We start from the raw sequence: 23,932 nt of genomic DNA on the forward strand, positions 1-23,932 counted from the left end.
TCGTGCATTCAGTGCATATTTTTGAACTCAGACATGTAATGGTTTGATCTTGCCCCCCACCCAGTCCTCTTCCTTGTTATATGGGCTATCTGTACAAAGAATAAACATTATGTCTTCCTCATCAAAAGTTACATTGCTCGAGTGCCCATTAGTTATCTATAAGGCGCTTACAAACATAAGGTTTTTACTGTAGCTGCAGAAATCTGAGCTTATCCTGGAAAAGCATGGATTAGCTGAGATCACAGCCTTTTCATATAGCACAGCTTTAAAAGAACAATTTGATTTTTGGAATCAAAATAAAAGAGAAAGAAAGAGAAATAAGAATACAGTGTCTTTTGAGTTATATCTGATTTGTTCCCTTCCTGCTACCTTTTTCTTCTGAACTAATTCTGTTAACTGCAATGGCATTTCATTGATCAATGAAATAATAAGCTCCCTTTCTTCTCAACTCCAGGGAGTGATCTACCTAGATCTTTGGAACAGCTTTGAGATTAGGAGGGAAATATGTGTGCTCTTTTCTACTTCATGCAGGGGGGAGAGGGAGAAAAAAAATGCAATACAGTTGGATCTAGGATTGAACATTAAGAACCATGATGTCTGCACTGCTTAATATCTTCCAATTAATATACAGATTCATTTGTTTAAATGTAATATTTTTCTACCCTGACTTTCATGACATACTTTCACAAGGTGGCTTACAATGAAAACTTTTCAATATTTAATATTTTTATTGTATTGAACAAACGTAATAAAAGGAACATCAGATTAAAAACATTACATGCCATACCAATCTCCACGCAGTGCAAGATTCCAGGCACCTACCCAGGGTTCGTGTTTCCTTTGGAAACAATATATAGGATGGTGGCAATAAGAGCAGTCAAAAGACTTAGCATAATAAGAAGTATTTAGAGAAAGACCACAAGAGAGGAGCCCAGACAGTGCTCCTTTGAAGAAGGCAGGATTCCAAAAGTGTGCGAATACCACTGAAAATGTACACGCCACCTTCTAGATACCCCCCCTCTGTGTGTGTGTGTGTGTGTGTGTGTGAGTGAGTGAGAGAGAGAGAGAGAGAGAGAGAGAGAAGTGGGAATAGCACTAACTAAGAAGATTAGTTTATTCTGAGATCTAATGAAATGTTATCACATCAGATAAATAACCTATTTACTAACTGGTCATCCATAAAATATATCAAGCAACAAGAGAGGAGGTTGGGAGAAGTAGGTATTAGTTATTTGCTTCTTCAGCACAGCCACCTAGTAGCACATCATTCTTTAGCACCAATACAAAATGAGTACATGTTTTCCTTCTCCTCTGAGGATAGCTAAGAGGCATCCAATTGCTAAGTGGACTTGGGTGAGATATGCAGAGCCATTCTAATGAGGGCCTGGGGAGCACGGGGCAGCAGATTCTCTGTTCTATCCAAAGCTTTCCCCCTTATTTGCACCATGCCAGGTCCAGACTTGTAGCTGAGGGGCCAGAGGATTGGTTTCCTTGGAAGATGCACTGAGTTTTATATCAAATGTTGCCAGCATCCTTTCTCCTGGCTTGTTGGCAGGAGGATCATCAGCAGTAGCTTACTGTTCCCTAACCAGTGGCATGATCATAGAATTGTAGAATTGGAAGGGAATCCCAAGGTCAGCTAGGAGGCTAGCAGGGAGGCAGTGCTGCCCCACCCACCACTAGGGATTGGGATTGCTCCCTAAGTAAATCATTCCTGCCTATTTTTTTTTATGGTAAATGCCATAGCTGGAGGAAGCAGTTTGAAAATGTTTCAAACATAACCTTTTGATCTGTCTATAGAAAGCAAATATGTTCATTTCATGAACAAATCAGTATCTTTGACCATGCTCAGTTGGTACACAATTACTGTGGTTGTCATTGTATGATACAGATATGTAGAAGATGTAAGGCACAGATTAAATATCGCTTGGTTAGGACCAAGCAAAGATTAAAAGCTATAAAGCGCATTGAGAGCATCTGATAAAAGGACACTATGGTGAATTGTGTTGGAATATGTTCAGGCGGTTGTTGCCATCCAAGCAGAACTGTTCTCTGATGCTTTTGCATAAGGGACCATTTACACTTGACCGAGTCTGTCGCTATGTGACAAGCAGACACAGCCATTCATGGGAAGACGAAGAAGAAATGACAGTATGTGTGATGCTGCTATAGACAAAAATATTTCCATACTGAGCTTTTAAGCTGAAACAGTTTCTTGTGATTTTCAGGCCAGCAACAAGGTCAGGTTGCAGATAATGTTAGCACCAAACACTTTCCATTTTGGTATAACAAAACTTCAGCATTTGACAGAGGGAAGAAGCTACCTTTGCCTGACGTTGTGCGATGTTCTCTTGGCTAGGATCCAAAGACCTCTTAAGGCTCTCCTGAGGCTTTTGGCTTAAATCAGTAGACCCTTCCTGCCAGATCAGTGCTTTTACAACTCTCTTCAGTCTTCTGTCATGTGGCTGTTCAAGTCTAAATCACTAATGGGTGCATGAAACAAGAACTATCTAAGCATTTTACACTGAAGAGGCTTGTTCTACACTTTATCACCCCCTTTGAGAAAACTGCAGCTGTATGGGCGGTAGTAGCATTCCTTCTATTTTTACCCATGATGCACTCCGATAGGAAACTTTCCATCAGCACATACATGTGGAACTGCACTCATTTTTAATTTCTTTACAAGACTGTGTTCTAAATGATGTCTCTTGGCTGCCGTATAGACATTAAAAGTAAGGGGTCTGGGTTTTGAAACTTTCTTGGCAATTATCAATCTGGAACATTACTGCTTCTCAGTCCACCAAGAGCTGTTTGAATTGAGAAATGCTCTATTCATGCCATCATTAGTGAATACTAAAATTCCAAGATACTGCATTGTCTGCACCCACTCCTAACTCAAGAGAGCAAGCTTTGCTAGTTAAAATGGCAGCATTGCTTTATGAAAGTTGTTTTTTAATCTTTTTTATGGGGGAAATGTTTTTTCCAAAAGCCTACACTTCCTTGCCAGCTACTGAAAAATACTTCCTGTGTGAAATAAGATAGGTATTATTATTTTAAATAAGATCATAGCCCTATTCAGGCATTTCAATTACTTCCTGAATGATCTAATGCAGTTCTCTGCTTTTTTAAAAAATAATATAACAAAGTCTTATTTGTTTTTATGTGCATTTTAATAGAACGCCAGAAGTTGTGCCTTTTACCAGTTTGGGCTTCAATCTTCCCATGTCTACTCAGAACATGCATTCAACAGGGTTTATTCTGAAGCTAAGTGGGGATAGGGGTTTGCAGCCTTAGATTGGTACACCAGCTGGTATACCCTAACTAAAGTGTTACACTTGTTGCTAGTGGATTTCCAGACTCATTTTAAATGCTGGTTTAGACCTTTAAAGCCCTAAATGGTTTGCAGCCAGGTTACTTGCCTGCATCCATATGAACCTGCCCATGTTTTAAGACTGGCCCACTTTTAAGATCAATTAAACTAGTGGATACTAAGGACAGGGCCTTCTCAGCAGCGATCCCTAACCTTTAAGATGTGAAGATATAAAAAACCCACCTGTTTCTCTCACCTCGTGCGAGAGGTGGCTGGGTTGGATAGGCTGTTTTGTTATTTTATTGATGCGACTTTGGGAATGGTTTTATCTTGGTTGAATTATATTTACTATATGCAATGTTATACTATCGGACTGTATTTTTATGATCATATTGCTTTTCACCATCACGTGTTCCGGGAAAAGAAGTATTTAAATATTTAAAACAAACTAACTAACAAATGGAAATGTGTTTTTAATTACAATTTTGCAAGCAGATTTTTTTTAATAAATAAAAAAAGATTAATGTGGAAATGGGATGGAACAGACTTCCGAGTGAACACACATGAAAGCGACGTGAACCAGAAACGGACTGATTAGCCCATCTGTACTTCTAAGAGCTGTGCAGCTGATGAGAACAGAGAACCCCCACAATAAAGTGGCTGCAATGTATTTCATTCTTCTCTTTCCTCCCCACCATCTGCATTTTACTTTTACTTTATATTTTGTCAGAACTTTAAATAGCCTTCGGTGGGCAACTCATGTTGTTGTATGTTAGATTAAATATCTTTTAATGGTCAAGATGTAGAGCTAATGGTCAGCAAATCTGGGGAAAGAAAGAAGGTTGCAATTAAAATAATCAGGAACTGAAAATAATGTGAATGCCACCAGAAGCATGAGTGTTAGGACCCAGTGACTACTGTGAGATATTTTAGTGTGATAGAGAAACAAATTGATTCATTTGCGAAATTTATGCTAAACCTCCTTTCTCGGCTATTACTTTGTTAAATCCTGCTTCCAACTGGATAGCATATTTTACAGGTAACTTAACTTAATGGTTGTTGGTTTTTTTTAAGTCAAATCCTCTTTGTAACCTTCATTTCTTCCTAAAGATAAATAAGCAAAACTAACTCTAAGCTAATAACTACCATTAAGCCCAAAGAAGTACAGGGAAGGAGGAACCTGCACTTCCCAGAAACTAATTAACAAGTTAAGTCAAGCAAGCAAGCCATAATGTTAGCTTCACTTAGTGTTATGCATTTTCATAAAGGACATGACCCCTGCTGGGATCTACTCACCCCAGCTGGTAGGGAAATTGATTTTTTCCTCCTTTATGCTAATTAACAGCAAGACTGGAGATGAGCGGTTGCCCCATCCAAGATTTTAGCAAGAGAAATCTGGATGACTCAAGCAGTTTGATATGCTGTAGCTACAGGGGAAGGTAATCAAACTTCCAAACCATCAGCCATTCTGGCATGTGTGAAAAATTTCTTTCTCACCTGGCCCATTTTAAGGAATGTGCTGCTATTGTCGCCCTAATCTCCAAATGTAATGCAGTGGGAATGGCTGTACTGCCAGAGAAAGGGATGGTGGGAAGCCATTTTGATCTCTTAAAATGCTATATAAATGGGTATATAGACTGAAATGGCAGAACAGTGCTATGGGGAAGAAGTAACTAGGCACCTTTTAATTTATTTTAAAGGACTACTGACCACTTGGGTATGATTAAAGTAGAGAAGCACTCAGTTTTAAAAGAACTGTGAACAACCACACTGTTATTTCATAGACATGAAGTGAACTGCGTCAGTCCTCATCAGTGATATAAGGGGCAATATTCAACAGGTGACTTGTCATTCCAAGTTGGAGAACAAATAACATTTTAGCAACAAAGACTCTACCCAGGGGGGGTATGATTCCTCCCCCACCCCAGTTTTTATGTGCATGTTCAAGAAGGAAAAATGAAAACACAACTTGGAGGAAAGACATTCATAACCCACATGATACCAAAGAACTGCAAGTGTCAGGTCATTGCTCCAAAAAGAAACCATCTATGCAGTCTTTGCTAAACCTATTGAAAATATTAAAGCCGTTATGGCAAAGGTATAATTTGTTAGAGTCTTCTTGGGCCTTTCAACCATCCCAGCACAGGGACCATCTCCTGCCCTACCTTTAATTAGGTATATAAACCAATGTACCTGTTAAAAGCAAAGCCCTGTTGTTTCAGCTGGTAGAGTTCTAATTGGTCCCCAATAGTATTAAACTGAATTACATCTAAATCCTGTATAGCTGGTTTGTGGACTAGGCAGTGTGCAACCTAATGAACCTGGATTCAGCATGTGCATGCCTTACATTCCATCAAATTTGTAATATCTGCCAGAAATCTGTATTAATAGAAAAAAGAATATGAACTTTACGACCAAGGACCATTTGTTCGCCTATATTTTTGAGCTCACAAACACAGGTTTGATGTAATTATCAAACCCCAGCAACACATCATCCAATTGTATTTGAGAGACAAAAGCAAAAAAAAGCAGTTACCAAACCCTGTTATGTGGTATGGAATAACACTTGCCCACAGCTCCTCCATGAAGCTTACACCAACTATTGTACCTTCCAATAAGCATAGAGGCTTAGGAGAAGCATCTGGTATACAGCACCTATGGTCCTCTCCACAACTTCCCTAGTTGATGGGAAACTTGGATGCTCTCTATGTACTACTTTCTCCTACTTTCTACTGCATGCCTTTCCTTACACTACCTTTGAAAACAATTTGCATCATGTATTCCCAGCTCCTATTGGCTTCCCCCATCCCCCATTAATATGGTGCAGAATCCCCTAACTCCTGAGGTTGATACAATCCCCAACCTTTCATGAAACCACAGAAGTCACTATTTTCACCTTGTTGGTTTCCTAAAGCCAACCACAGCTCTTGTAACATGACAAAAAAATTGAGACCCGAACCTAAGCAAGAATCCAAGAAAAGGAAGTTCTCTTGCTGTGGGACACCAAGTACTTCGCCATGTACCTTTACTGTCTGAGCGTAGATGGAATCATCAAAAGGGCTGCCTAAGAGATGGCAATGCAGCATGTAGATAAGATAAACTGTAGGGCACCTGTAGCCCAAAGCCGCCAGCTTTAATTGTGAGTGGCATGGAACAGGAATCCATCCTATGCAGACCCTGCAGCACTGATGTCTACTGCTCTCTTCTGGAACAGATAATAAGCTTAACAGCTGTTCTAACAGTAGTGGTTTGCATTTCTGACGAGCCTGTCAAATTTGAAAAACCCCAGTGAGCTCAAAAGACAAAGTACAGACTCCTGCCCAAAAAGAATAATGCAAAAACAAATACTAGCTACCTTGCCAGAAACAGTTGGGCTAAAGAAAAGTTGCACTAGTCCTGTTGGGATGGATCCCTCAAGATGGAAAATGAGGGGTATTAGTAATGTTATTAATACGGAGCATTCTGCGTGATTCTGAACATAGAGACTCGGGCAATTAGAAGCTATGATTTACTGTACTTTTCGTTCATAAATCAAGCACACATAGAAGATGATTATAGTGCTCTACGTGACATGCCTTTAATGATTTAGATTGGATCCTGCTGAGAAGGATTTAATTTAAGGCACATGTAGCCCTGGGATCAAATTATTTGTAACAGTTGATTGAAGCTTATGCTTCCCCCTACAGCTTAACATTTAGCCAGAGATTATCCTTGTAGTAGATTCCATTTGACTCATGCAGAGATTCAGCCATTATTTTCTCAAATAGTTCAATCTCAAGCGGTATTATCTATCTCTTATCAGCATTATTGTAAGGTACGTATTACTTTTAAATCACCTGTCAGAGTAAATAATAATAATAATAATAATAAATTTTATTTATATCCCGCCCTCCCCAGCCGAAGCCGGGCTCAGGGCGGCTAACAACAATTAAATAATCAAACAATCAAATAATCAAACTTTCTAAAAACATTCCATTATAAAAATTAATTAAAGTCAAATTAATGGCAACCGTTGAGCAAAATTCTGTGCAGGTTGCCAGAGGAGGGAGTCAGGCTGGGACCTGACCAAAGGCCTGGTGGAACAACTCTGTCTTGCAGGCTCTGCGGAAAGATGTCAGGTCCCGCAGGGCCCTAGTCTCTTGTGACAGAGCGTTCCACCAGATAAAACTTAATGGATAATACAGTACACTTATTGTCCCTTTCCCAATCATTTAGCATAAGATTTCCAAGTATTTAGAAAATCACTTTCTTTGATAAAAAGAATGGAAAATGAATACTACACATTTCTTTGGAAGTGCACTTCAACTAAACTAAGTGGGACTTCTGAGTAAACATGCATAGGATTGCACTTTTAGCTCTGAAGAGCTTGTTAGGAAATGCAGAAGCAACTGAAACGGTTTTTCAAACATTTCAAAGATAGTTAAAAAATCACGATGACAATCCATATTTTGGGATAGAAACAAGAGCAGATGCCATACCTTAGAATCAATCCATATCATGATACAACTGTACCATGCCTTCCTCTTCCGCACACATTGAACAAAAAAACACACCTAAGAGATGTGGCTTGATTTTTGCTCCCATACTCTTGTTGTGCAATGAAAACAGCAGCTCGACACATCAACTAGGAAGTTGATCAGACCATTTAAGCTTAGTATTGTCTACACTCACTTACAGTGACAGGGGTATTCCCAGCTCTACCTGGAGATCCCAGGAATTGAACCTGTAACATTCTGCATGCACAGCAGGCGCTCTGCAACTGAGGGAAAGCCCTCTTTGTAGATAAAAGCTGGCTAATTCATTCAAACAAACGAGGCAATTGTCTAGAAAGGTGTCTGTCAATTAGGTCAGAAGCTTTAGTTTGCCTCCGAATACCACTTATTGAGAACCACACGTCTAGGTATCTGCTTGGCCCCTGTGAGAACAGGATGCTGGACTAAATGGGCCTTTGGCCTGATCCAGCAGGCCTCTTCTAATTTTCACTTGCACTGCTTCTTATTTGGCTGGCACCACATGCAAACTGAGGTGATTCTTCCAGGAACTCTCTAGGACATTGTAGAGATTTTAGTCAGCTCATGTGGAGATAGCCTCTCCCACCAGACTTAAGTTTTCAGAACCCATGAGCTAGCCTTCTGTACAAAAGGCTGAGCACAATATGATGAATATTGGGTTGGATCCTGACTACATTAGTTGAACTTGTGTCCCACTGAAATTGAACAGGATGAGTTGATCAAAATTTGACTTCAATAGGAACAAGTTCAAGAACAAGTTGTCTGGATTCCATTGAATGCATAGCATTCTACTATTTACCCATAGCGCCAGGGGACCAACTGATGAAATACAAAAGCAGCTACCTGTAGAAAATAATGATCCAATCTCACTTTATATTCACATTGTACTCCAAAATGAAAATCAGATTAATTAGTGCTTTTGCTTCATATATGAATTCAGCAGAGTGGCACTCCTAATCACATATAACATTTAAACAAAGTTAATAGCTTTCTCTTTTGCTTAAAATGGGGGGGGGGGGGGAGAGAACACCACCACAATGAATTGTGCAAAATCTGTATAGAAACAAATCTGCTTAATTAAGAGCTTTCTGGTGTATGCTGCCTGTCAAGGAAACTGTAACATTTTGCATAGCAACTTGGAGTCATGTGCTACAACCCACAGATTATGTTTTTCTCAACACTGATGGACATGATGCAGCAGCCCTATGGCTGAGCTCATAGCAATAGGAAGTCCTTAACATGGAACAGATTATTATAGATTACCGCAGCTGGCTGCTGCAATTTATAACCGTATCCAAAATAGGCAGCGGCAAAGTACAATGTTCTCCTAAAAAATGTTAAAATAGTTCAAAAAGCTGGTGGAAAAACCTATCACAGCATGCTACTAAAAGGTGGGGAAAGTACTACATGCGAAATCTGAGCATAGGAGACCCCAGGAAGGCGTGAGAAGGAAGTGATCACTGAGGACGTGGTAGAGCCCACATCCCTCCTTCCTCTTCTCTAGCTGGCCCTCTGTACACACACACACACACACACAATTATTTCTGGTGGATCAGTCCAGAGTCTTTGGTCTGATCCAACAAAGCTCTTCATACTGATACCTTCCATATACTGAGTTTCACTAACCTTGGGATGGATCATGTTCCAAATTATACAAAGCCAGACTTTCCCATATCTTGGCACTTTTGCTCAAAGCTGTGATCTACAAGCTGCTTATTGTGGAATAGTCCCATAGCAATTAACGGAGGTGCTCTATAAAAGGAGTATTTCAAATGCAGCTTCCTTTTACAAACCAAGACAACTGGCTACTTCAGATACTTCAGTACGAAGCTTTCACACATGTATATAACACAACTCATAGTCATGTTAGCATTTAAAATATATTTCAAATCACTAGGCCATATTTAATTGGAGTCCTGGTTACTCCTGAAGAATCCTGGTCATATTACCAGCTGGTTAGCATGTTAGGTATAAGTAGCCCATATAAGCAATATCAACAGTTGTGTATATAGAACTCAGAAATGGTACTTATTCCAGACGAGTTAACATCAAATACATGGGGAACATCTTGTTTGTGTAGCATAAATTCCAGGGATGACAGTGACTAAGCACCATGTGAAAAGTTACAGATATCGTGTTCTCTCTCCCCTCTGCAGAAACTTGCTTGCTTGAATGGGAAGATTCTTTACAACTGCTCCTTTCCACTTATTGCTGCCAGTACTCAGAGTAGTAGTTCTGACTGCAGTGTCAACCCAAGCAGTTGCTTATAGCAGCAATGATTTTATAGATGCCTATGAAGAAGTATCAGAGCCATGGCATGTTTATATTATGATTTGTGAATACAAGCCAGGATCAAACCATGGTTTCTGACCCTGGCTTGCTTTGAAACCACAGTTTAATACACTGCAGTTCTGATTTTGTAGGCAAATGGAATTGTATTTAAAAGAAAGAAAGCAAAATAAGCAAACCCTTCCATGAAAGGAAAGGAAAGGAAAGGAAAGGAAAGGAAAGGAAAGGAGAAGGGTGTGTTCCAACCCAAGGGCCAGACAGGCTCTTTCACATTTTCCTATTATTTCTTTACTGGATCCATGTATTGCAGATGCTGGAGATGGGAACATGTCTCAGGCCAGTCCTGCACAGTGCTTAGTGCACTTGCATGCAGTTATAACTATTTTATTGACATTTGTGTCATAATGTTTGCCGTGGCACCCTGGAGATGTTTTCATAACTCAAACCTTAATTATACAGATTTGTTTTTTAAAAAATTAAACATCTGAAAATAAGTCTCTCAGATGCACACAAATGAAATCCAAGTTCTTTCGCAGCATCTATGGTTCACTGCAGATTCTTCTATATACATTAAAACCTTTGCCAATATCCTTTCTTGCACTCAAGGGACTGCAGTTGCACTTACATAACTTCATAATTAAACTGTTTACTTAAAATGGGTTGGAAAGCAGTTTGCTATTCACTGTACCTGCTGAACTTGCTTGCCTCTGGAAAACTACCCAATCACTTATTTTAAATGGCTGCCAGAATTAAGTTTAGCTTCCAGCCTCCAATTTTGTGCTCTCAGATAATCCAGGATGCAATTTATGAGAAAAGAATTCAAGCATATTTTATACTACATATGCATTCACTATCTAATTACACGTCATAAGGAATGCTACCTGCTCTAAAATACACCAGGAGCAAATTAGGCCCAAAATGTGCCTGCAGAAATCTGCAGAAGGATTAAATGCTCTCTCAAGAACTGAAAGCTCAAAAGCGCAGTGGCAATTATAAGATTATTCTACAGACCAGGAAACTGGCACTCTTGCAAGAAAATGCTTTAAATCGCATTTTAAAGGGGTTTCTGGGTCTTTATTAGAACCTGCTCTATAGACTCTAACTGCTTAATCCTATGTCAAGAAAGCTTGAGCTAAACTGCAAACAAAGAAACGGTAGAAGCATTTTCCTCACACATGTCAGCACTAGAGCAACACAAGCATCCCCTTCTTAGCCACAGGGCCACCTGCCACCAACTGGCTTATGGGAAGGATTCCATGAAAAAGCTCCAGCTCCAGCTGCTGTAGGATTGTCCCCTCAGCACAGGATTTTCTACCACCAACTGACATGTGGGAAGGAACTTGAGGGAAAAACAAGCAGATAAAGTAGTGTTCCTGCTCAAGCTGATCTTGTTTGGTGTTGTTTATTCATTGTATTCATTGCATTTTATTAATATTGTGAGTGACTTTGAAGACTTCAGTCAAAAAGTGACATACAAATATAATAAGATTTCTTGTTTTTGCTATTATACTATGTATTTCATGTTTTTATTTCATAAACCACCTGTAATCTTCAAAAGAGGATGAGATATAAATTTAATAAAAGAAAGAAAGAACTGGATAGCTCAGTTGGTGAGAGTGTGGTGCTGATAAGGCCAAGGTTGCAGGTGAAATCCGTGTGGGACAGCTGCATATTCCTGCATTGCAGGGGGGGTTGGACGAGAGGATCCTCCAGGTCCCGTCCAACTCTACAATTCTATTATTCCATAAAACATATAATCTTGGTTCCCCTGCCAACTCATCCCTTTCCCCTTGTGTGTCATATCACTTAGATTCTAAATCCTAGGGATTATCTTAATACAGATCTTACAATCCATTCTGGGAGCCTTTTAAACTTAAAAATATGGGTAAAAATGCTTTAAATAAAAACAAATTATTATTAAACATTTCCTAAGTATGTCATATCGCAGAGTACTGTACCTACAGTCATTGAATTCATCCGGTAAGCGCTAATATTTTATTTTAATATCTAGCATGCCTTGACCCAAAGTCTTAAACTGTATAGCAAGATATAAAATGCAATCAGATTGTAACAGCTGAAAAACAAAGCTGTGGTGTGGATGGGAGGGTGCTGGCCACGCTGTTGCTGTGGCCTGCTGTTTCCTTCTCCCTCACAACTGCTTGTCCAGTCCCTTTCACCTCTGAGTAACTTCTATAAATATAGGCTGTATCTGTCCGTTAGTTAATTAAATAAGTAGTCCTCGGAAAAATGCTTCACTTTGCACGAACAGGTATTTCTGAGAATGATAAGCCACAGTAGGAGTGGGGAAGGGGGGAAAACATCAAAGAGATTTATGCATAAAAAAAGGTATAAACAGCCTGTCAAAGAGAAGCCTAGCAGATGCTTAGTGTGCACTTAACCAGGTGGTTGAATTGTAACTCTGGTTTTCTATAATTGAAGCTGTTGGGTTCTTATTTGAAGTCCAGTAGTTTTGTGATTGCTTTCTTTTTTTAAGTGAAGGCATTTTATTTGGGTGTTATTTTTCATAGTTGAGTTTAATGGGACTTATTGGCTCAGAAGCAAGCTGAGGAGGAGGTTTATCAGAGAAGATGCTTCCATACTAAACCCTAAAGGCAACTGCGTTGTCTGAAAACTCCATTGCACTTCAGAGTCTATATGATCTGAAAGTGTTAATTAGAACATGAGAGAACCAGCGGGTTCATTTTCACTGCAATTTGGGGTAGGGGTCATTTGTTTAATTCTTCATAAACACCAACTAATTTTAGTGAGCGAGACACACAAACCTTTTGCAGCAAAAAATATGCATAAAGTATTATATTAGACCCAGATCTGCAGACATCATCCCTTAAAAGTCACTGGGACATCTCCAAAAACAAGAGGTTTCAGCAAAACGAGAGACTTGAGAATTTCATTTCAACTGCTTTTGAGATCTCAGTTCTAATCAGTGAGACGGTTTTGAATAATGCTCTATTTGTTACTAAAATGAAATCATTCTGAAAACAGTTGCCAAATACAGTGCTAGAATTAGACTGGTTTTTTAACTGCTACAAAAAAAATGAAACAACAACCACAAAAATCAAACGATGTTTTCTTCCTCTACTTAGAAGCTCATTCTTTTAAATGACACAGACAGATAAGATGTCTGAAAGTGCAGATATGTCACACTATGGATCTTTATTCCCAACACAATTCTAAATTAAAACTCTGTTTCAAGTGCGTTTTTAACAATTGTTTGTGTTGAAATGAAGTTGGCATTGATGATCTGCACAAAATGCACAAATAAACTGGAGAACTGTCACTTGTGGCCTATATAACAAAATTGTGGAAGGGTTACATATAAAATGACCTGTTACTGAAATGCTACCATGCCCCATATAGTAATTATGGCTAAATCTTATATTGGAGGTGCAGCCATGGTACAACAGCAGCCTGCCAGAGTCAATAACTCTTCAAAAAATCAATTACATTTTTATAAGCTAGATTTTTGAATACCCTTCATTTTTAAAAGGTCTGACAGTTTATGTGACTCCAGTTGAGGTAAGCATTTTCAAAGTATAGCCTAGATAGATTTTTACAAGATGACTAACGCTTGATTATTTAGATATCACTCAGAGTCTTCAAAATCCTCTTCTTGAATGTTTTTAAAGACTGGATGATATCCAAATTATCAAACATAAGTCATACTCAGAGCAGACCCACTGAAAATCAATGGACTTAAGTAACTTAAGACAATTGATTTCGATGGATCTACTCTGAGTATGACTTAATTGGATATTATGCGGTATCTGTGTCACTATTAAAATATTAATGCAAGGAAATAGCATATTCAATTTAAAAAACCCAAAGCAAAATAGCAGCTATTTTCTCATGTATTTTGGCACCAAATTTGTAGAATGCCTTATACAAAAATTATAGGCAGCTACTGTATATCGGTTCATTAGTGGGGCGGGGGGGGGGGGGAGTACAAATGCCACAGTAGTATATCCAGATATCACAGCTGGAAGGAACTCAGTCATGGCAGGAAACACCAGAAAAACCAATACTTTACTACCATGATGTCATGAGAGAGAAATCTGAACATGGAAACAGGTTTCCTCACACAGATTGCCTTCAGGGTTTGATCTTGTAGCTAGTCTGGAAAAAGCTTAATAAAAAGCCCAGGTTTGAACAAGACACCAAACCAAAGGCACACCGAGGCTTTTCTTTACATTCATTTCCACTGTTTATCAGTTGTGTGCGCTGTATCCACCTGCATACAAATATATTAAAAAGGGCTGGGGGGTGGGAGCAAGACCAGTTGCTTTTCTCTTTCAAGGATTCCTTGGATATCTGTATTTCTATATAAGGACTAAATACTGGCCACGGCCATCATGGTGCTCCCCTTCTTCAGTCTGTTCAATAACTTACTTTGACGAAATACGCCACATGTTTTGGTACATTTGTGTGTCCCACATGGTCATACTGCGTCACATTTTCTTTGTAGCTTTAAGACTGTATATACACGGTTCTATCTAACTGAATCAGGACTAGGGAACCTTTTGATATTTTGTCGCATTATTATTATTATTCTGTTGGGAGCTGCCCAGAGTGGCTGGGGAAACACAGCCAGATGGGTGGGGTGTAAATAATACGTAAATTGTTGTTGTTGTTCAAACCAGGGGCAACATTCACTTCTTCCAGTGGCCAGTGCAGAGCAATGAATGTGAAGTTTACCTTTATGCAGAAGGATGGCTTCTACACATTTGCACACCCCTCTCTAATCTCCATCCAGGGAAGCAAGAAGTATTATAAGAAATCAAGGACACCCCCCAAAACACTCAAGGAGGGGGTGAAGCGGGCCCAGTAGGTAGAATCTCAAGGACCATATAGAAGAGGTTGGGGAACTACATTTGATCCTAGGTCTGAAGTTTCCCACCCCTGCACTAAGACGTACAGTAGACACACTGAAAACAGTGGGCTTCAGTTAATCAAGTCCATTGGTTTTAATGTGCTTACATTGCATAGTATTTACTGTAGCTGAAGCCAATCCACAGAACCTAAGAAGAGCTTGCTGGATCAGGCCACTGGCCCATCTAGTCCAGCATCCTATTCTCACATTGGTCACCCAGATGTCTGTGGGTAACCCTCAAGCACAAGAGCCCTCTCCCCTCCTGTGGTTTCCAGCCACTGATATTCAGAAGCAGATTGTGCCTCAGACTGTGGAGGCAGAGCTTAGCCATCATGGCTAGTAGTTTTTGTTGTTCTCATGCTAGCATGTTTTGCTCACAAGAATAAAGACGACTGGGCTTCAAAAGGTTAAACTATAGCAAGGATACATAATATCTGCTGCAAAAAAAGGTTACAATATCACTCAAATGCAAACATTCAGGTGAAAAATGGTTGAGAATACGTGCATTAAAAGAATATGCCATAACTCTTCATGCAAGCATGGCTTGCAGGTGCGCGGAAGATTTCAGAATAGGATTCAAAAGTGGAAACAGGATTTTAAAAGTCCATATGAAATTTTTGTTTTAACTGTTATCAACATTCCATCGGATAAATGATAGGGTGTGAGACTGGAATTATTTTTCTCATCTGTGGCCTTTATTCCGACCCTGACAGCTGCAATCTTCTCATCCTGCAATGGAGGAAGAAAGGGCCCACACCCACAACCTTGCCACCGGAGATTATTTAAAGCTCCCGGCTGTTAAAGTGAAACAAAAGATAACAGCTCGAGTGACAGCATTCATTCTTATCCCAGACCTGTGTGCAGACACATGAAAAGAAGCTTGCATGCAGAATACTACTTGCATTTAGAATATCATGCCCAGAGAAATCCAAAAGCGAGTTTTAAAAGAAAAGTTAAGTTACTCCACTGCCAACACTTGGCTTAAACACCACTTTTCCCAAAAAGGCACATACTGAGAAGGTCAAGGACACTGTGACTGCAGCTCATGGGAGAATGGCCTCTTATAGGCCAGCTCAGGGGTGGGAAACACTGTTGTTGTTTAGTCGTTCAGTCGTGTCCGACTCTTCGTGACCCCATGGACCAGAGCACGCCAGGCACTTCTGTCTTCCACTGCCACCCGCAGTTTGGTCAGATTCATGTTTGTAGCTTCGAGAACACTGTCTAACCATCTCGTCCTCTGTCGTCCTCTTCTCCTTGTGCCCTCCATCTTTCCCAACATCAGGGTCTTTTCCAGGGAGTCTTCTCTTCTCATGATGTGGCCAAAGTATTGGAGCCTCAGCTTCACGATCTGTCCTTCCAGTGAGCACTCAGGGCTGATTTCCTTAAGAATAGAGAGGTTTGATCTTCTTGCAGTCCATGGGACTCTCAAGAGTCTCCTCCAGCACCATAATTCAAAAGCGTCAATTCTTCGGCGATCAGCCTTCTTTATGGTCCAGCATAGTGGGAAACACTAGGGATGGGCAAATCTGACAATTTCAGCTTCTCTCAGTTTCCTCCTAATATACACATCTTTGCAAAGAAATTTTCATTGCATTTTGCTTGGACATTTTATCCAAATATGTGCGTTCTTGAAACGTTACTTGGCTGGAGAACTGCACTGCAAATTTGGAGGTGAGTAAATAGTCAAAGGATGGCTGCAGTTCAGTTTGTATATTGTTTCAGAAAACACGAATCAGGTAGGTTCACCTTTAAATGCAAACTGCAATGGATACCTCTCTCATTCGTACCTCAGGCCCAAGTATGGCTGGAATGTGTTTTGGCCTCTCATAATGCCTATATGTGCATGTGTGTAGAAATTAGCCTACTGTGCAAAGACAAACTTTTTCTATTTATTGCTCAGCCCATTTTTGCCTCTGGCATGTGGCCTCAGGAAGGTTGCCCAGAAGGCAATGTGGCCCTCAGGCTAAAAAGGTTCCCCACTCCTGGGTTAGCCAACCTCACAGGTTTATGAAGCTAAAACACAGCACCTTGGGCGCAACCACATGAGTATCTCTCCTGCTCTATGAGCTATTCTGGGCACTTGCTGCCATTTCTCCCTCCTTCCCTATGCACTCACCTACACCAGGCCATCTTGTAAATGGGATATTGTGCAGAAGCAGGTAACACTCTCATAAATGACAATGGACTTCTCATAAACAACCAGCCATATTTTCCCTAAGCGGCTGAGTTACGGCTAGGAGCCCTCTTGTGCACACCAATGAGAATGTTCACATTATGCATGCAGACAAATCAGAGGCCCTTTGAAAATGTCATGTTTTCAATAAATCGCTCCTGCTTCTGGCAGATTGTTCCCTGAGCACTGAGTCACTTCTCAGCCTCTCCTTCAAAAAGTTAGTCATCCATCAAATAATTAATCATGCGCCCCAATCTGAGAAATAAGGGGAATCAAAGTACAAGCTGCTAGGAATTCAAACCTTACCAGAGGTGACGTCTCTCCGGCTTGTGCACCTGTGTGCAAGCTTTCTGCAAGCTTCCCTTACTGAACCCACCATTCTTCAGATGGAGAATAAAAGGCCTCAATAAATGACTTCCCTCATTATGAAATGTCTTTGGCTCCATTTCAACATTTTAGTGCTCGCAAAAGCTGCTTGTTGCCTGATACACGCCTCCATTCCTTAATTATGAATGAACTGCCAGATCTTGTTTTGTTTTTAAAATTAAATCTTCTTTAATGCCTGGAAGCTAAAGATGGATGAATTGCTTGCAACGAGTGTAACATTGTAAGTAGCCTCTAACCCAAATTTCTTTTTTATTTGGTTTTGATAGGGCCAATTATCTTCCTATTATGCAGAAATCAGTAACGCAGTTCTCAGCATTATTATTTGGTCCACTTGCTCTAGAAAGTTTCTTAAACGGGTTTTTTGAAATTTATTGGCACACTACACTGCTTTTTTCTCCAAGGAAACCAGGGGCAGTGGAGGCCTCAAAAAAATGACGATCCTAACAAGTCCCACCCACCCTGTCAAGCCATTCTCGCTACATTTTTCTTTGGCTTCACCCAGCCAAGATTCTCCTATTTGGTCTGCTCCAGTTCTGTCTGTGAAAACCCATCAGATCAGTCCTCACTCAGTGGAACCTGCATATTCTACTTGTGAATATCTGGCTCTAGGCAGATGCTGTTACCTTCATGACAACTGTGGGAAACAGATTGTGGGATAAAGGTAAGTTTCTTTTTTTGTGAAGCCATTGGCAGAACCCCATATTTCCCATGCCCTGTTGTTACTTCATGTTACTAAGCTTCTGAAATAACTACATACAGTACTTCTTTCTGAATCAACCCTGCCTCCACTCTCCCAGCTACCTCTGTTGTAAACTGTTGGGGGCACTTCACTCTGTGAAGTGACATTCACACAGATGACAGACAGACAGACAGACAATCAGAGGGTGGTCTGAGCATCAAATACTAAGACACTTCAAACCTCCGTCCTGTTTCACTGCTACACACTCTCCACTTAAAAGAGAGGAAATTGCTGAGGCTGAGAGAGAAGTGATTTGCTCAAGACCAAAAAATGTGGACTGCATACACAACATACATTTAAAGCAAAATGATTTCCTAAAGAATCTTGGGAACTGTAGTTCTTTAAAGATGCTGAGAATTGTAAGTTCTGTGACGGCTAAATTGCAGTCCCCAGGGTAAGTAATAATGTATGGCATGTACACAGCTTTAGTCTTGAGCAAGTACAAGACAAAACTGGAATCTGAGGTGCGGACACCACAATAATGACCGCTTCTGACTCTCTCGCGGAGACGAAAGGAGTTCCATCTTAATCTCTCAAAGTAATGCAACAAACATTACTTTTCCCACACAATGTGTAATTAATTTATGGAATTCACTGCCATTGTGGTTAATATGTCCCCAACACTTAAGGTCTCCAACTTCATGGAGAGTAAATCTGTCAATGGATATTAGCTCCGTGGCAGGGGAAATTTGAATCTGGCATAGGGTTTAACCTTTCCCTCTTCTACTGTGCCAGAGCTAAAAAAAAAACAAAAAAAAAACCCTTCCATGGCTGCTTCTAACACATCAGAAATGCAAGTTCACATTTCTGACACTACATCTAGTTTGGCCCGCACTCATGCCAGAAGCAGTTGCTGTGGAGAGCATTTCCCCTCACTTTTCTTCAACACAGACACCTTATGTTTTCACAGCTCTGCATCCAGTGGGAAAATGAAGTGGTAGGAAGTTCAAATGGGCAGCTGTTTCCCAGTCAGCAGCCACCCAGCAGCACCTCAGTAGCAACCCTGTATCTACCATTTATGCACAAACACACACTGTGGAGTTGCCCACGCAGCACTCAACACTTGTATGAAAGGACAAGCAGAAAATAAAGCCAGCAAACAGCTGGGGACCAGCTTACTTGAAGGATCACCTTGCCCCATATGTGGCTACTCAAGGGCTTTCATCTGTGGAATATTCGCCTTTACAAGTGCCTTCTAATGTTTGTTCCATATCTGCTAGGAGCCAGTGTTTTAGCACTGCCTATTAACATTAAGCACCCAACCTTGCTGTTTTAGACCTGCTAAAAACATTTTTCCCCCAGCAAGCCTACTCAGGAGATAATTTAGCTATGTATACTTGCCTTCAACACGCAATGGTTTCTTTATTGTTTCATGCACACCACTTAGGGGTTTGTTTGTTCTGTTAAGGAATTTATATGTTTTTCATAATTAATTAACATTGATTAGAACTATTTCTGATTTCCTCAGTTGGCTCATAGCTGCTGAATTTTAGTTCAGACCTTCAACCAAATCTTATTTAAGAATACATACTGGCCATGTTTATATGCATTGATCTTCAATGATATTATTATTATTATTATTAGCGCTTTTCCGAAACAGCAGGAGCAAGCATGTTGCGTGCACTGAATGAGAAGTCAAAACTGTGGAAAACAAAATGATTTCTTCTCAAATGAGCTTTGAGGATTATCAGACCAGAAATGACATTACTTTTGGGGAGATTTGGGGTTTAGTAAAAATGATGAAATGGGGGGCGGGGTTTTAGGTAAATCCCACCAATTCTGACTTGGCTGTGCTGGCTGAGGCTGATAGGAGTCAAATCCTGCTCTGTCTTCAATAGACAATAAAATATGGGAAATGAGTATAAGCTCCTGGTCAATTTCTGGACCCAGTTTCAAGTGCTGATCTTAATCTTTATAGTCATTCACTGCTTGGGGGCAGCAAACCTGAAGGACTTCTTATATCCACATTTAATTGGCCATACTTACAGATGTCTATACTTGAAGATTCCCACAGAGTCCCTTCTCCAGCCCAACACCAACAGCTGAGGTATGATAAGTTGGGAGCTACCAGAGAGGGGGCCTTGTTAGTGATGGCTCCCCAGCATCTTCTGAGAGCCCATTCTGGTGTCTTTCTGGTGCCGGATTTTATCATTTCCATTTTATTCCCTTTCCTTTCTCTATTTTATTTGGGTGCTACTCTTAAAGTGTTTCTGTTTTTGGCTTATTTTAATGGCTCAATTATATTTTGAAGCTTTTTGTTTCTTTAAAGCCACACATGCTCTTCATAGAGCTGCCAAGAGATGAGGGACAGGCACTTGCCACATATTCAGAATCATATCTGCTTCAAATTAAGCAAAGACAATGACAAGTTCTGGGCTCAACTTTTGTTCTAATAAAACCTTCGCCACCCCTGGGCATCTTTGGTTCTCCCAAATCACAGTCTTCAAAACCTCACTTTCGACCAAGTGCCAACAATAATTTCAAGTCACTATGCATAAGCCAGAGGGCATGTATGAAAGTCCTGCTTATCTTCCTTCTCACAGTCTACAATGCTAAATAACAAGAATAAGACATCTTATGTATTATCATCAGATTGGGTGGGCAAATCAGAGGGCTTTGTTGGTGCTTCCTAAAGCAGAGAAGGAGAAAGGGCTAGGACTGGCCTAAGACATTCTGCAAGTCACAGTGCATAATACCCAAGTTCAGCCAAGTTATTTTGGTACCTGAAGCAGAAAACCCCCCAACAAACCTCTGTGATCACCCCACAAGCCATAAAAACAGCATCGTCATCAATAAATAATCAATTAGTCAAATCACAATCTGCTACCCTTTCATTATATCCAAAATCAGCTGCCTGAAGCAGCCACTGCACTCTGCCCAATGGTTGGGCCGGCCTGGTGCTCATTTTTACTATCTTTTTACTATAAAAAGCAGAACACTTCATCCCTGTTTCAGATGTGAAGAAGAAATGTAGCTGTGCCCATCATCACACAGACTGCTGCCAATGAAGGGAAGAAGGGGGTTCTGACTGCATTCATGCACATTCACTCTCTATTTAAGGAAGGCATGCTAAGACATATGTGGGCAATTTCACTGTTTCAAATTAATACTGCCAAGATCTTACTCATTAATTCCCTGCCACACTGCAGGTGCAATCCTCAGGACGCAGAGTGTCACATTGCAATCCTGTGATTCTTTCTGACATATTAAGTCATTTTTAATTTGGCCTCATCTTCTTGAACCTCTTGAGATGATGTGGAGTAATTCGGGGTTTCTAAACAACCTAGGATGATTTAGGTGGGAAACAAGGAAGTTATAACTCTCATACAAATGCCTATTTAATTGCCGGAGTGCTTTTATTATCATTTCGAGCATGAAAAGCTGCTCCCTCTAGACAAGGGACGAGATGATTTCCTGGTGGTTTAAATGAGCCTCTCCAACTTTTTTTCTCTTGGCAGATAAGGCTAGGAAATGTTCATGTTAAAAATCATCACAACATGTGTCAGTATCACATTTGATTAAGACAGTCTATTTAGACTTTGTAATGATAACCACCACAACAAAAACAAAGCATCTAAAGTTTTCTAAATGCTATACAAATATTGAAAAACACAGTTCCTTAGGAATGTAGATGGGGAACATTGGAAGCTGCCTTGTACTTGAGTCAGTCTGTTGTAAGTCACTTTGAGTTGCCTTTGGCAAGAGGAAGCAACCAATAAATTTAATAAATAATAAATAATTCCTCCATCTAGCTCAATAGTGCCAACACTGACAGGCAGCACCACCACCAGGCTTTTCAGGCAGGAATCTCTCCAGCCCTGCCTGGAAGATGCCAAAGCTTGAACCTGGGACTTCCTACATGCAAAACAGATGCCCTGCCACTCAGCTAGGGCCCTTTCCCTTCTCACAAGCTTACAATGGAGACAATATAAAAGGGGGGGGGGGGGGGAGAGACTGGGAAAGAATTGGAAAGCAAGCAAATCCAGTACTAATTCTCCATAAAGTAACACAATACTGTTATTTTTGCAATGACACAGGGATGATGATGTAAAATGTCCTCTCCCTGGTTGTTAAATGTTACTGCTACCACTGTTTCAGCTGCTGCTTCTGGAAAGCTCCTTGGGGAAAATAGTTTACTTCTCTCCCCCCCCCCCCCGTGTCCTCAGATGACCAAGATCAGGTCTCCTCAGATGATTTGGTACCAGAGGGGCAAGGCATTACCTCACAGAGGAACGGAAGTTTGCAACTCCTGGCATTAGCGGCAAGGGTGATGGATGACAGAGGTGACAGAGATGGACAATATCCGCCCCCCAGAGTTAGATTTTGCTCCGGCTGTGACTATTCAAAAATAGAACCTGGTTTATGTTCTTTGTACAGATCTATTCTGCTATAGGTGGAGAAAGGAGAATAAAATTTGGGAGACCTATGTCTGTGCACGTGGGACGCGGGTGGCGCTGTGGGTAAAACCTCAGCGCCTAGGACTTGCCTATCACATGGTCGGCGGTTCAAATCCCCACGACGGGGTGCGCTCCCGTCGTTCGGTCCCAGCGCCTGCCAACCTAGCAGTTTGAAAGCACCCCCGGGTGCAAGTAGATAAATAGGGACCGCTTACCAGCGGGAAGGTAAACGGCATTCCGTGTGCTGTGCTGGCTTGCCAGATGCAGCTTGTCACGTTGGCCACGTGACCCGGAAGTGTCTGCGGACAGCGCTGGCTCCTGGCCTATAGAGTGAGATGAGCGCACAACCCTAGAGTCTGGCAAGACTGGCCCGTACGGGCAGGGGGTATCTTTACCTTTACCTTTATGTTTGTGCATGCACAAGAACCCAGTGGAGTAGAAGCAGGCCCCAGGCCCCACTATGAGTCCCTATGTCAGGGAAGGGAAGGATTGTAATAGCTAAATATGAACGGGGGAAAGCCTGATAGCTGATTCCAAGCATGTGGAGTTCCACAGAAATTAGAGAGACTGGCACAAATTGTGCTGCACAATAAGCTGGCTTTGCACAGCAGGAGTGGATTGCGCAGCACAGATTTCTGGATCCCTGGACAAGGGAATTCATCCTAACTTCATCTCAACATATTCTCATGCGCAGTATCAAATCTTTTGAATAGCAGCCCTCATGTTATAACACTAAGAATCTCATTGCCCAATTTTAGTGTGATTCAGGGCATGAACCCTCTGATCCATAGGCAGATACTTTCCCATTGCTGCCAAAGTTCCTGCCCTTACTACAAAATAAACAACTATACGCTTTTGTTGCAATTCAGCTAATGGCAAGTGCACTTTAAGTAATATGTCTTTGAGATAGTGGATCTTTGCTTCTCAGCCAAACCGTCAAAGCTGACCCAGTATCCTGCTAGTTGGCTTTTAATCTAATGGGACAAGATGCAGCTTTGAACCTGTAGAATGAATGGCAGAGCTTTGAAAATGTGCCCTTTGTCAAAGTCTACTTGCTACAAATGGTGATAAAAGCTTATATGAGTCTTCCATCAGGAGTTGATGGAGCCACATGCAGAGGAGAAACTGTACCTAATGTGGAGAGAGAAGAGAGAATTATTCTTGGTCGACAGGCCTTCCAAATATGAGAAAGTAAACTTACAGAAGGGAATATTGACTATGAGTGCACTAGTTCTGTC

At 40.8% G+C, this 23,932-nt stretch overlaps 1 protein-coding gene across 7 annotated transcripts in view; it reads right to left on the reverse strand.

Moving 5' to 3' along the window:
- The window catches only part of GRIK1 (glutamate ionotropic receptor kainate type subunit 1), a 157,213-nt gene that overhangs the window by 83,836 nt on the left and 49,445 nt on the right, over positions 1–23,932 (reverse strand). The window contains exon 1 of one of the 7 annotated variants that reach the window (XM_083438604.1): positions 9,448–9,874. The exons of the other annotated variants lie outside the window; for them this stretch is intronic. The gene's annotated coding sequence lies outside the window, so the exon portion shown is untranslated. Of the gene's footprint in view, positions 1–9,447; positions 9,875–23,932 lie in introns of those variants that run through there. 7 annotated transcript variants of the gene reach the window in all.

This window comes from Podarcis tiliguerta, assembly GCF_965153285.1.
Source record: "Podarcis tiliguerta genome assembly, chromosome: 4".
In the NCBI taxonomy this organism is placed as follows: Eukaryota; Metazoa; Chordata; class Lepidosauria; order Squamata; family Lacertidae; genus Podarcis; species Podarcis tiliguerta.